Source organism: Castor canadensis, chromosome 1 (assembly GCF_047511655.1).
Source record: "Castor canadensis chromosome 1, mCasCan1.hap1v2, whole genome shotgun sequence".
Taxonomy (NCBI): Eukaryota; Metazoa; Chordata; class Mammalia; order Rodentia; family Castoridae; genus Castor; species Castor canadensis.
The window spans coordinates 157,099,963-157,110,521 of record NC_133386.1 but is presented as its reverse complement, the minus strand read 5'-3'; the positions used below and the strand labels follow the sequence as shown (position 1 = coordinate 157,110,521).

At 38.3% G+C, this 10,559-nt stretch overlaps 1 pseudogene; it reads left to right on the top strand.

Annotated features, from left to right (window-relative positions):
• Nucleotides 1-1,852: 1,852 nt before the first annotated feature.
• On the top strand, nt 1,853-10,093 carry LOC109680529 (mas-related G-protein coupled receptor member X3-like; annotated as a pseudogene).
• The last annotated feature ends 466 nt before the right edge of the window (nt 10,094-10,559 follow it).

The following is a 10,559-nucleotide window of genomic DNA, read 5'->3' as shown; positions in this document are numbered from 1 at the left end:
TTCCTGGAGTGATAGCAGCATTTCTGAATCAGGAAAGGGCTCCTGGATTCTGCTTTCAGCTCATAATTGGCTTTTACTCATCTCTCTTTTATTCCCTGTTTGATTGGCTTCTCATCCTCTCTGTTACTAAAGTTTGCTACTGCTACATTTCTTTATTTGTCAACAATTTTGACTACCATCTTGATATAACTTGGGAATTATGTTTCCTCTTTTTTCCCATCCATGCATAATTGATGCAGAGACCAAGAACTGGTTAAAAATGTAGGTCCTGTGGAAGCTTTGCTGGATTCCCATACATGCCATGTGAAACCAGGAGTTAATCACTCATAGTTTTTAGTTTGCAATTTCATCATCTGCAAAAAGGGGAAAATATTAACTTTTACCTCATGAGCTCTCTTAATAGAACCAAAAGAGAAAATACTGTAAAACCCAATCAGCTGCTGTTTTTTTAACCCAGATATGAGCTACTTCTCCTTTCTCAGTAGTTATCTTCATGATCATCTCTCTTTACATGCCAAGCTCTGCACTTTTCATACTTGACCATTATGTACTCTCTCTCACAAAAGCTTTCATCTGCAAACTAAACTGTACCAAAGGTCTTCTGACAGAGAGAATGGAGCAGGCTTTTATTGTACACACTACTTAGTACTAATTCATAGATATTCCTCTACTTAAATACTCTTCACAGTGGCACTAAGACCTCACCCTTACTTGCCCCTTCCTCCTCTACATTGCTGAGTAATTCAGCTGTAAAACAAACCTCACCCTTCCTCCCCAACACTGTGAACCTAAGTGCTTCTAGGTACTCATAAAAGCCCTATGAGTCCTCACTTTAAAGGCATATTAATGGTCAAACTTAGTCATTTGGACACACATAATAATTATTCTAGACAGAAGAGATAAACCACAAGAAGAATTATGATGAATGCAATTTCCTTCTCATTACATGTGTGTATTCTGATAGCTTTAATTGAATTTCCCTTTCAATTTTCCATTTAAGCCAAACCATCCATTACCATCAGGCTCCTCATTCATGCATTCATTCATTGAATGCATAGTGAGAACACAGTGTGCAGCACTTTCAGCTAGACATTGGGGGATGTAAGCAGTCTTTCTGTCTTCAGTGGATGACTCAGTGAACCATTTGCAGCCCACTATGCTCAACCATCCTTTCTCACAGGTGTCTTATCCAGAGGACATATGCCTCTCAAGTTCACCCCTCCCTGGATACACTATTCTGATTCATGACAGTGCCAAGATTATTTCTTGTCTTTCTCAATTCCTGTACTTGATAGAAAATTTCTAGCACAGGACAATAGTAACGTTTGGGTCTTTAGCCCAAGCCTTTCTCACATCAGCAGAGGACCTATGTTACAGTAGAGAAACATAACAAGTTTAGAGCATTCAGAAACTCTGGATTTTGATATGTAATTTATACTCAACCTGTCCTGTTTTCTTCTGCTGTAAGACAGGGCCAGTCATTTCCACATAGCAGGGTGGTCCTGACAATCAGTAATGATACAACACACATCAAATCTGATTAACATTGCAAAGAGCATCAGAGGAAGGTTTCAATCATCTCAGCTTGGTGGACTAAACACACCAATGATTAGAATTAAGTTCAAGCTTCCTCAACACTGTGACTTTGGAAACTCTGACCCTAAGTTTTTTCATGCTTATCACTACCCCCAGTTACTTGGGAAGAAGTACAGCTGTTCTCTGTACCCTGGGCTTCTGTATGTGCGGGAACATCTTCTCCAACTACATTCTCAATCTGACTGGATCAACCACTTCTTACTCTGCTACCACATGATAGGATTCCCCCATTGCCATTCTGAGGTTCTTAGTATCTATGCCAATATTTCCATATATCACAGGCCTGATCATGCTCAATGTCATTATCAATAAGTACTGCCTGTCCATCTTGTGGTCCATCTGGTACTACTGTTGCCATCCAAGAGACATGTCAGCTGTGATGTGTGCATTGTATTGGGTCCTGTCCTTGCTGTTAAGCATTCTAAAAGGGAAATGTTGGGACATTGTATACAACCAACTTGAGTTAGTTAATTGGTGTTAGGCAGCATGTCTGATTTGTGGTTCTCTTTGAGTCCAGTCTAGCCCTCCTGGTCAGAATCCTCTGTAGAGCCCTGTAGATGCTAATGACTGGACTATATGTAAGCATCCTACTCACATTGTTGGTCTTCCTCCTTGTGGATGACCCTACAGCATCAACTGATTCCTCAACCTAAATTCAGAATGATTCTGATACATTTTCTTGTCATCTTTACCTGATTTTAGTTGACCAGTTCTCTGCTAGAAGCTGCATTATTCTTTTTCTTGCCTTGTTGCCTGTTTTAGACAGCAGCTGAAGCAGGCCCTCATAGTCCTTTTCAGAGGACTATGGAGGACACTACTGAAAAGGATGAAAGTAGAGGCAGTCTTCCTCAAAGAACTCTGGAGACATGGGGAAACAAAGTGAGTAGCAATGAAGAGCCTCTGCCCTGGTTAGACATACATGTATTTTAGCATCAATGCTGCCCTGCCACACTTGACATTTATTTCTCTTCTTTCAGCTTTGTATATATGAAATACATCAGTGATTCCCCAATATCTTCCAATAGAATTTTTTGTGACTTCTTCAATGCTGGTGATCAAGCCTAAGGTCTCAGATATACAAAAAAAGCCCTCTACTATTGGGCTATATCGTCTGGCATCCAAAGTCTTTTTGCCTTTCTCTTTAATATTTCAGTGCTGTGTGTCAACTCCAGGGATTTATGAATTCAATCACTTTTTAAACATTTTTAACCTACCTTTTACAGGGCCTTTCAAGGAAAGCTTTAGTCTAATGTAAAATGTCTGCATGCTTCTTGACATTACCAATAAATTCCTCACATTTTCTTCCTATGGATCTGTATTGACTAGTTAAATTATTTGAAATTATCTTAACAATGGAAAGAACCTCTGTCCAGCCAGATTTACATCAGCAATATGTTAGGATAGAAAGTCCATGACTATAACTCCTGCAAGGGATATTTGGATTTCATCAGCTTTCATATGCACTCATTTGTCAGTGTGTGGGTTTCTGTATAATCTATGACATTTTATCATATGCATAGATTCATATAACCACTACCACATTCAATATTTAGAATTGTTCCTTCACTCAAAAACCTCTCTTGAGCTACTTTAGTAGCTCTGCTATACAATAGATTTCAAAATTTCCTGTCTATTTGAAAGTTTGCACCCTTTGGTCAACAAATCTCCATTCCCTCCTCCTTCACCTCCCTGTCCTCATACTTTGGTAACCACCATTCTATTCTCTAATTCTGTGAGTTCATCTATATTAGGTTTCACATATATGCAAGATTGTTATCTATTTATCTGTTTTGTCCTTGGTTATTTCATTACAACTCTTCTGGATAAATGATAGAGATGGATGGCTGCATTTTATGATAAATGTAGGCTTAACTATTTAAGAAAACGCAAGAGAGTTATTCAGAGTAGCAATATCATTTTACTCTCCACAGGCAGCATATCAAAGAGACCCACTCTTTTCTGCAACTACCTTGACCAGACCAGCAATGACTCAATGTTGCTAAGTCAAAGGTCAATTTCTCTATAGCTCAGTTGCTGCTGGCACTACCTATTGACCAATAATTCCATCAGATTCTGGAACATAATACTTTGCTGGTTTTCCTCCTTCCCTAACAGCTGTTCCTTCTCATGGTTTACTTAAAACATTGATGTGTAGAATCTAACATGTTTTAAATTCCAAAGTGCATTTCTGTATAATTCTCACTATTTTAATCCATTCATTGATTTTTCTATGTATACTTTTCTGAATCTAACTGCTTGTCCTTATTTCTCACAGTTGGAAACCCCTTCTGACTTCTCTTTTCAGTCTTTACATATTTTCTAAGTGAGTTGATCTACACCTTTGTAAATAACCTCAAAAAGTACATGGCCTACTTTTTCACACTGAAATACAATAACTTAAACAGTGCCTTCTGCAAAGTAGGCCTCTATTAGTCTACCAGGGATGGCATAATGAAGTCCCACAGACCAAGTATCTACAATGAAGGAAATTTATTTTCTCACTTTTCAGAACAAAAGAAGTCTGAGATCAAGATGTTGGCAGGATATGTTCTTTTTTTTTTTCTTTTTTCCATTATTTTTCTATTAGGTTATGTTTGTGACATATCATTCATTGTGACATTTCCATATAGGCTTATATTGTACACTGGCCAGATCACCCTACCATCTCTCCCCCTTGACTCCTCCTCGTCCCACTTAAAATACTGTAAGAAGTTTCTTTGTTCTATTTCATATAAGTACATCAAGTCTGTCAACCATACTCCCTCAGCTAAATCTCTTTTGTCCATCCTCCCTCCTCCCACAACTACCCGCCCCAACACACACTATCTATTTTACAGTCCTGTTTTTCGTTATTAACAACTAAGTCCAACGTTAAAGGGGTTTCTCAACGTATCCCCACTGTGAGAACACTTTACTTTAGTCCATTCAACCCCTTCCATTGCTCTCCCTTACCCCTTTACCTCCCACCACCCATTTTTCAACAGCTGTCAATACATATGCTTATTTCCTCTACCTTCACAGATGTTATGTTTTATGGTATTGTTGATGCTGTATTGTTCTCCTTTCCTTTCTGTCCTTCCACAAGTTCCACAGGGTAGTTCCACTATTACAAACATGTTCTACATATGAGTTTGTGTATGATAATATTTGTTTTTGTGTATATGTTTATCTTTTGGATCTATCTTCCACATATGAGAGAAAACATGAGGCCTTTGTCATTCTGAGCCTGGCTTACTTCACTTAACATCATGTCCTCCAATTGTATCCATTTATCTTCAAGCCACCTGGTGTCATTCTTCTTTATGGCTAAGTAAAACTCCATTGTGTTTATATACCACATTTTCTTGATCCATTTATCAGTTGTAGGGCATTTGAGTTGTTTCCATAGCTTTGCTATTGTGAATAGTGCTGTGATGAACATTGGTGTACAGGTGTCTCTATTGTATCCTGACTTATGTTCTTTTGAGTATATGCCCAGGAGCGGTATCACTGAATCATATGGCAGTTCTATCTTTAGCTTTTTGAGGAATTGCCATTCTGCTTTCCATAATGGTTATACTAATTTGCATTCCCACCATAGTGTACAAGGATACCTATTTCACGGCATCCTCACCAGAATTTGTCGTTGTTTTTGCCCTTGATTGTGGCCATCCTAACTGGGTGAGATGAAATCTTACTGTACTTTATATTTACATCTCTTTTATAGCCAGAGAAGTTGAACATTTCTTCATGTATCTATTGGCCATTTGTATTTCTTCCTTTGAGAATTCCCTATGTAATTCATGTGCCCATTTCTTCATTGGGATGTTGATTCTTTGAGGGGTTCAATTGTTTGAGCTCCCTATAGATTCTGGATATCATTCCTTTATTGGCTGAATAGCTGGCAAAGATTTCTGATGTCTCTCTTCTTGGATTTATGATGTCGTCTCTCCCTGTTTCTAAGTTTTGTGTGTTGGTGTCCTAACCTGTGCTTTTTATAAGGGTGCCAGGCATATTGCTTTAGGACCCACCAAAAGAAACTCATCTTCAATTAATCATTTCTTTGTAAAACCCATTTCCAAATACCATCATATTCTGAGGTACTAGAGGTCAGAGCTTCTACACACAATTTTGGAGAGATCGTAGTTTAGTCTGTCTGCAGAAGAACCATTGAAACACTTTTCTGAATACTTAAAATGGACTACACTTCAAATTACATCTTAAAAATGACAAGAAACATAATTTGGCTGTAGTATGAGGCACAAGAAAGGAAGCCATAGGCAATAACACTTGAAAATTTTAATGTTTACACTAAACAGAAATAAATAACAAACTTCATGAATTGGAGGGGTGAAGAAGTATATGCTATGTGGGCTGAACTCTTTACATTTAAAAGAGTATTCATCTGACTCACCTGTTAGTATGAATAAAGTAAAAACAGAAGTATAACTATACTATTCATATCCAATAGTAAAAGAAACAAGAATAGAAAAATAGCAAGTAGAGGCATCTGAGGCTAGGATTTGGGGAGACTTTCACCTTGCAGTCATTTTGCTGTCATTTGGAATTAAGGACTGCATATGAATAAATTACTCAGAGAAAACAGGAAAACAACAAAAAAAAGAGTGGGGGAGAGAAACCAGGCCATGGTGAGTCTTGAATGACAATATGATATACTTAATTCTTTAATTATTAAGCCTCAAAAGTAAGCTCAATTTGACTGACACTGCTACTGCCTAGGCTCAGCGTTTGTAATTAAAGGCACCAGAACAGCAATAACTTGCAGGGAGGTACCTGATGATGTGGGATGGGAGAAGCTGATGTATGAGTGGAAATTGGGCAGATGGCCAGAAACATCTCTGTGAGGGTTCATGTCTCAAACTACTCTGGTCTCTGATTTGCCCAGAGTCCTTGTTCAGGAAGTCACATGGGCTGTCCAGAATATTGAAAAGCCTTCCTTGGTCACTAGATTTTACTCCAGCTCCTGTAGGTGTCTCCTGATTTAGCATGCATAGAAGGACCCTCTGGCATCTCTAAATACCAGAAAGACTCTCAACATGAGCCAACTCTCCACCTCCTAAAAGAAGAATGGAAGAAAGGTAAGGGTATGCATCAAGACCCATCTTGTTTCCAAAGATTTTTACGGTTTTTGGTCTAACTTCACATCCATTTTTTTAAAGTTTGCAATGTTACATACAAGGGATCATAGAGCTTCCTTCAGGAAAAGGCAAGAAACATGAAGCTTCCTTCTGAAAACAGTGCTGGCAACCTCACTGTGGGTGTTCTCCATGGGGTTATCTAGACCATTCGCCCTTATCCTACCACCTACCATTCGAACTAGCCATTCAAATATGCTACCATGGGTTGAATATTGCCTCTTGCATTCATTTAAGAAACATGGAAACATATAGACTTGCTTCCCACACTGCACTACTATAAACCCAGCTCTCATTTTTGTACTTGCTTTTCAGTGTTGCCTTTTTGTATATTTGACAAGGTACTAGAAGAAATGATTAATGCAAACTGCAATAATTGAGGAATATTTCCTTAGTTAATTATTTACAATTATGAACAGGGTTAAAGAATATTGACAGTGCATGTTAAAGCACCCTAAGACAAGAAGCAGTTAAGCACTATCCATCCCTATGCTTAAAGGAGTAAGAGAAGAGCACATAGGCATCGGTACAACTGTAGTAGATGAGGAGGATGATCAGAAAGGTAGATTAACACTGAAAGGCCAACTCACAACCTCACTGGCAGAGAGCCAATAGTTGAAAAACCCAAATTCCTCTCCTATACCCTCCAGTCTCTGGTGGTGTCTCCCAGTGACTTTAGAAAATCATGTTCAAACTGAAGTCCCCAAAAGGGAAGAACATGGGCTCTGATTTTCCTTTCACATTCTCTTCTAGCAAAACAACGGCATGAAAGTTTGTCTCTAAGAGGGTGCATGGTCATGCATTCATTTCTGGATGGCCAGAGCAGTATGTTTCTCCTTTTCTATTTCAGGGTGTCTTTTCTAGTCAAGCCTTTTGGGCTGCCAAGCCATGGCTACCCTGTGAGGCAAGAGAGGAATTCTGGATTATGATATCTGCTCCCAATTGACTTCCACCTCCCTTTTGTTCCCTATTTCATTGGATACCTTTAGTCTCATTTATGTTAGATTTTATTTTATATACAATTTTGATGGCAAACTTGGATTTGAGTTGAGGCTCACTCCTCTGCTTTTCCCTTCTCTCTGTACAATCACTGGTTCTGTGGAGCAAGGTATATAAGGCCAGGCAAAAAAGAGATGACACAGTTACTGTTGGGCTCAGTCTACAGGGTTTGACTAGGAAGCATTATTCTTCCTCTCTGTGCTCCAGTTCCATCCTCTTTAAAGTGAAAAAATACTAATTCTCACCTCATAGTCTCTTTAGAAGATTGAAAGAGAAAATAACTTGAAAACTCCCAATCAGTCACTATTATTCATCCAGGTATGAACTGACTCTCTCTCTCTGCAATTACAACCTGCATGAGCTTCTCTCTATAATAAGCCACTTAATTTTCTACTTCCCTTCAAATATTCCTTTCACATGAAATCTATCACCTGCAAAGAAAACTCTTCTAAAGATCTCCTGGGAGAGAGAATGGAGTATGGTTTGTACTGTACACTTCACAGAACACTTAGTAGTCATCCGTTAGATATTTCTATACTTTAAATACCACTTTCCACTGCACTCATGTACTGTTTTGTCCACTATATTGCTGGAAACTCAGATGAAACTTTAGCTCAAATCTGATCCACACACACAAACTCTGTGGACCCTTCTTCTACTAGCTCAGCAAGCCATTTTGAGTCTTCATTTGAAAGACATATCAGTGGTCAACTTTAGTTATTTGTGTACACATAGGTAATTCTTCTCGACACACAAAGCTGTCCAAAAAGAATTATGATGGATAAAATTTTCTTTATCTCATTTACCTGAATATTCTAATCCTTATAATTATGTTTTCATTTTTATTTTTGCATTTAACCCAATTCTTTCAGCAGAAGCTTTCTCCTCATTCATACACATTCATTGAATAAACATTCAGACCACACACTGGGGAAAAGAAGTTCTGTTGGTTTCAAAGAATGACACCTGGAGCCAATTCTAGCCCACCAGGATCAGTCATCCTCATACCTATCCTAGTAAAAAGTCACACTCCCTGCAAGTCTGTAAAGTAACTTCTGCATCAATTTACCACACTTGGTCACAATGTAGTCTGAGATTTTCTTCGTCATTTTTAGTTTTTGTACTTGAGAAGTTAGTGTAATGCCTGGTCCATAGTCCATTTCTGTTCTCTCATATCCTATCCCAGACTTTTTCTCTTCCTTTCTCAAAAACAGGAGACATGGCATAACCTCTGGCAGGAATTGATGGGGTCGGTGTGTATGACTGCACAACAGACTCTTTCTATGTCAGTAGAGCACCTGTGCAACAGTAAAGAAATCTCAGTATTTACTGTCAGTGAAAACTGGGTTTGAGTCAATATGCCAGGAGTCCCTTGTTAAGTATTTAAGTTTGTCTTCTCTTCCTTCTCTGTTTCCTTTCCTTAACACAGGGACAGTAATTCCCACATAACATATGATTATGAAAATCATGCAGTAGGTTTCATATCTTGTTTGTGTTCCCAGTTGTACCAATAGAGGCTTTCTGAGAGCAGATCCAACTATCTCACCAAGGGAACTAAAATCCCAACAATGAATGGAACTGAAGACATTTCTCCATATTTTTATAAGGGGCTACTGATCTGGGGAGCATTAGAGGGGAGGGTGAAGTAAGATAATGAATGTGATTGAAGTACTTCATTGGTATGCATTAAACTAGAATAATGAAACCTGATAAAAAATATTTTAAAAGTGAGAGAAAATATCACAATGAAACCCCTTTATACAATTAACATAGGCTAATTTAAAAACAAAAGAACTTGCTAACTCTCATCACTGCCCTGCTTCACTGACAGGAAAAGTGATTAGTGCTCTGGCTATTGAACTTCAATGTGCACAGGAACATATTCTCCATTTACATCCAAACCCAGAGGACGAACTTCCTCTTCCTGTGCTGCCACACTATAGTGTCCCAAGTACAACTCATCTATATCTTTCCTTCCATCCTGATCCCCATTGTGATCAGCTGTTCCTACACAGTAGGCCTGAGTATATTCAGTGCCATTAGCACCAACTGCTGCCTGTCTGCCCCGTGACACATTTGTTCTACTGCTGCCACCTAAGACAAATGTCATGTTTGCCTTGCTCTGAGTCCTGTCCCTGGGCAACCTGAAAGGAAACTACTTGGCTTGCTGTTTGGAGATTTTGACTATTATCAGTGTCGGCAGTGAATTTCATCATTGCTGCACAACTGTATTTTTATTTGTGGTTCTTTCTGGGTCCATCATGGCCCTGCTGGTCAGGATCTTCTGTGGCTCGCAGGAGATGACAATGACCAGGCTGTGTGTGACCATAGCACTGTTTTTCTTCTTTAGGACCTACTATTAAGCATCCTAGAGTTTCTGTTGTCCTGTGTTCAGATTAACTTTATGATTTTAAATTATCTTTTTTCCATAATGTACTTCAATGAAATTCATCCTCTCTACTACTCTTTCTTATCCTCTCTGCCACCTTTTTAAACAATTTTAATGAATTTCATTACTCAATTTTCATATATGCTTAAAAGTATTTCCATCATATTCACCTCCCTTTCATTTCTTTTCTCCTTCTCTTTCTTACCAGTTACCATGTTCACATAGTCCATTTTCCACAATGTCATTCATTTTGTTTAAGACAAAGCATGTGATATTTGTCTTCCTTAGGATAATTTATTTCATTTAACATGATGATCTCCAATTATGTCCCTTCTGCAAACAGAATCCTTCCTTTTTTTATTGTTATGCTGGGTGGGATACGTTGTGGCATTTACAAAAGCTTTACAATATATCAAATATATCATATATATCATATTTGA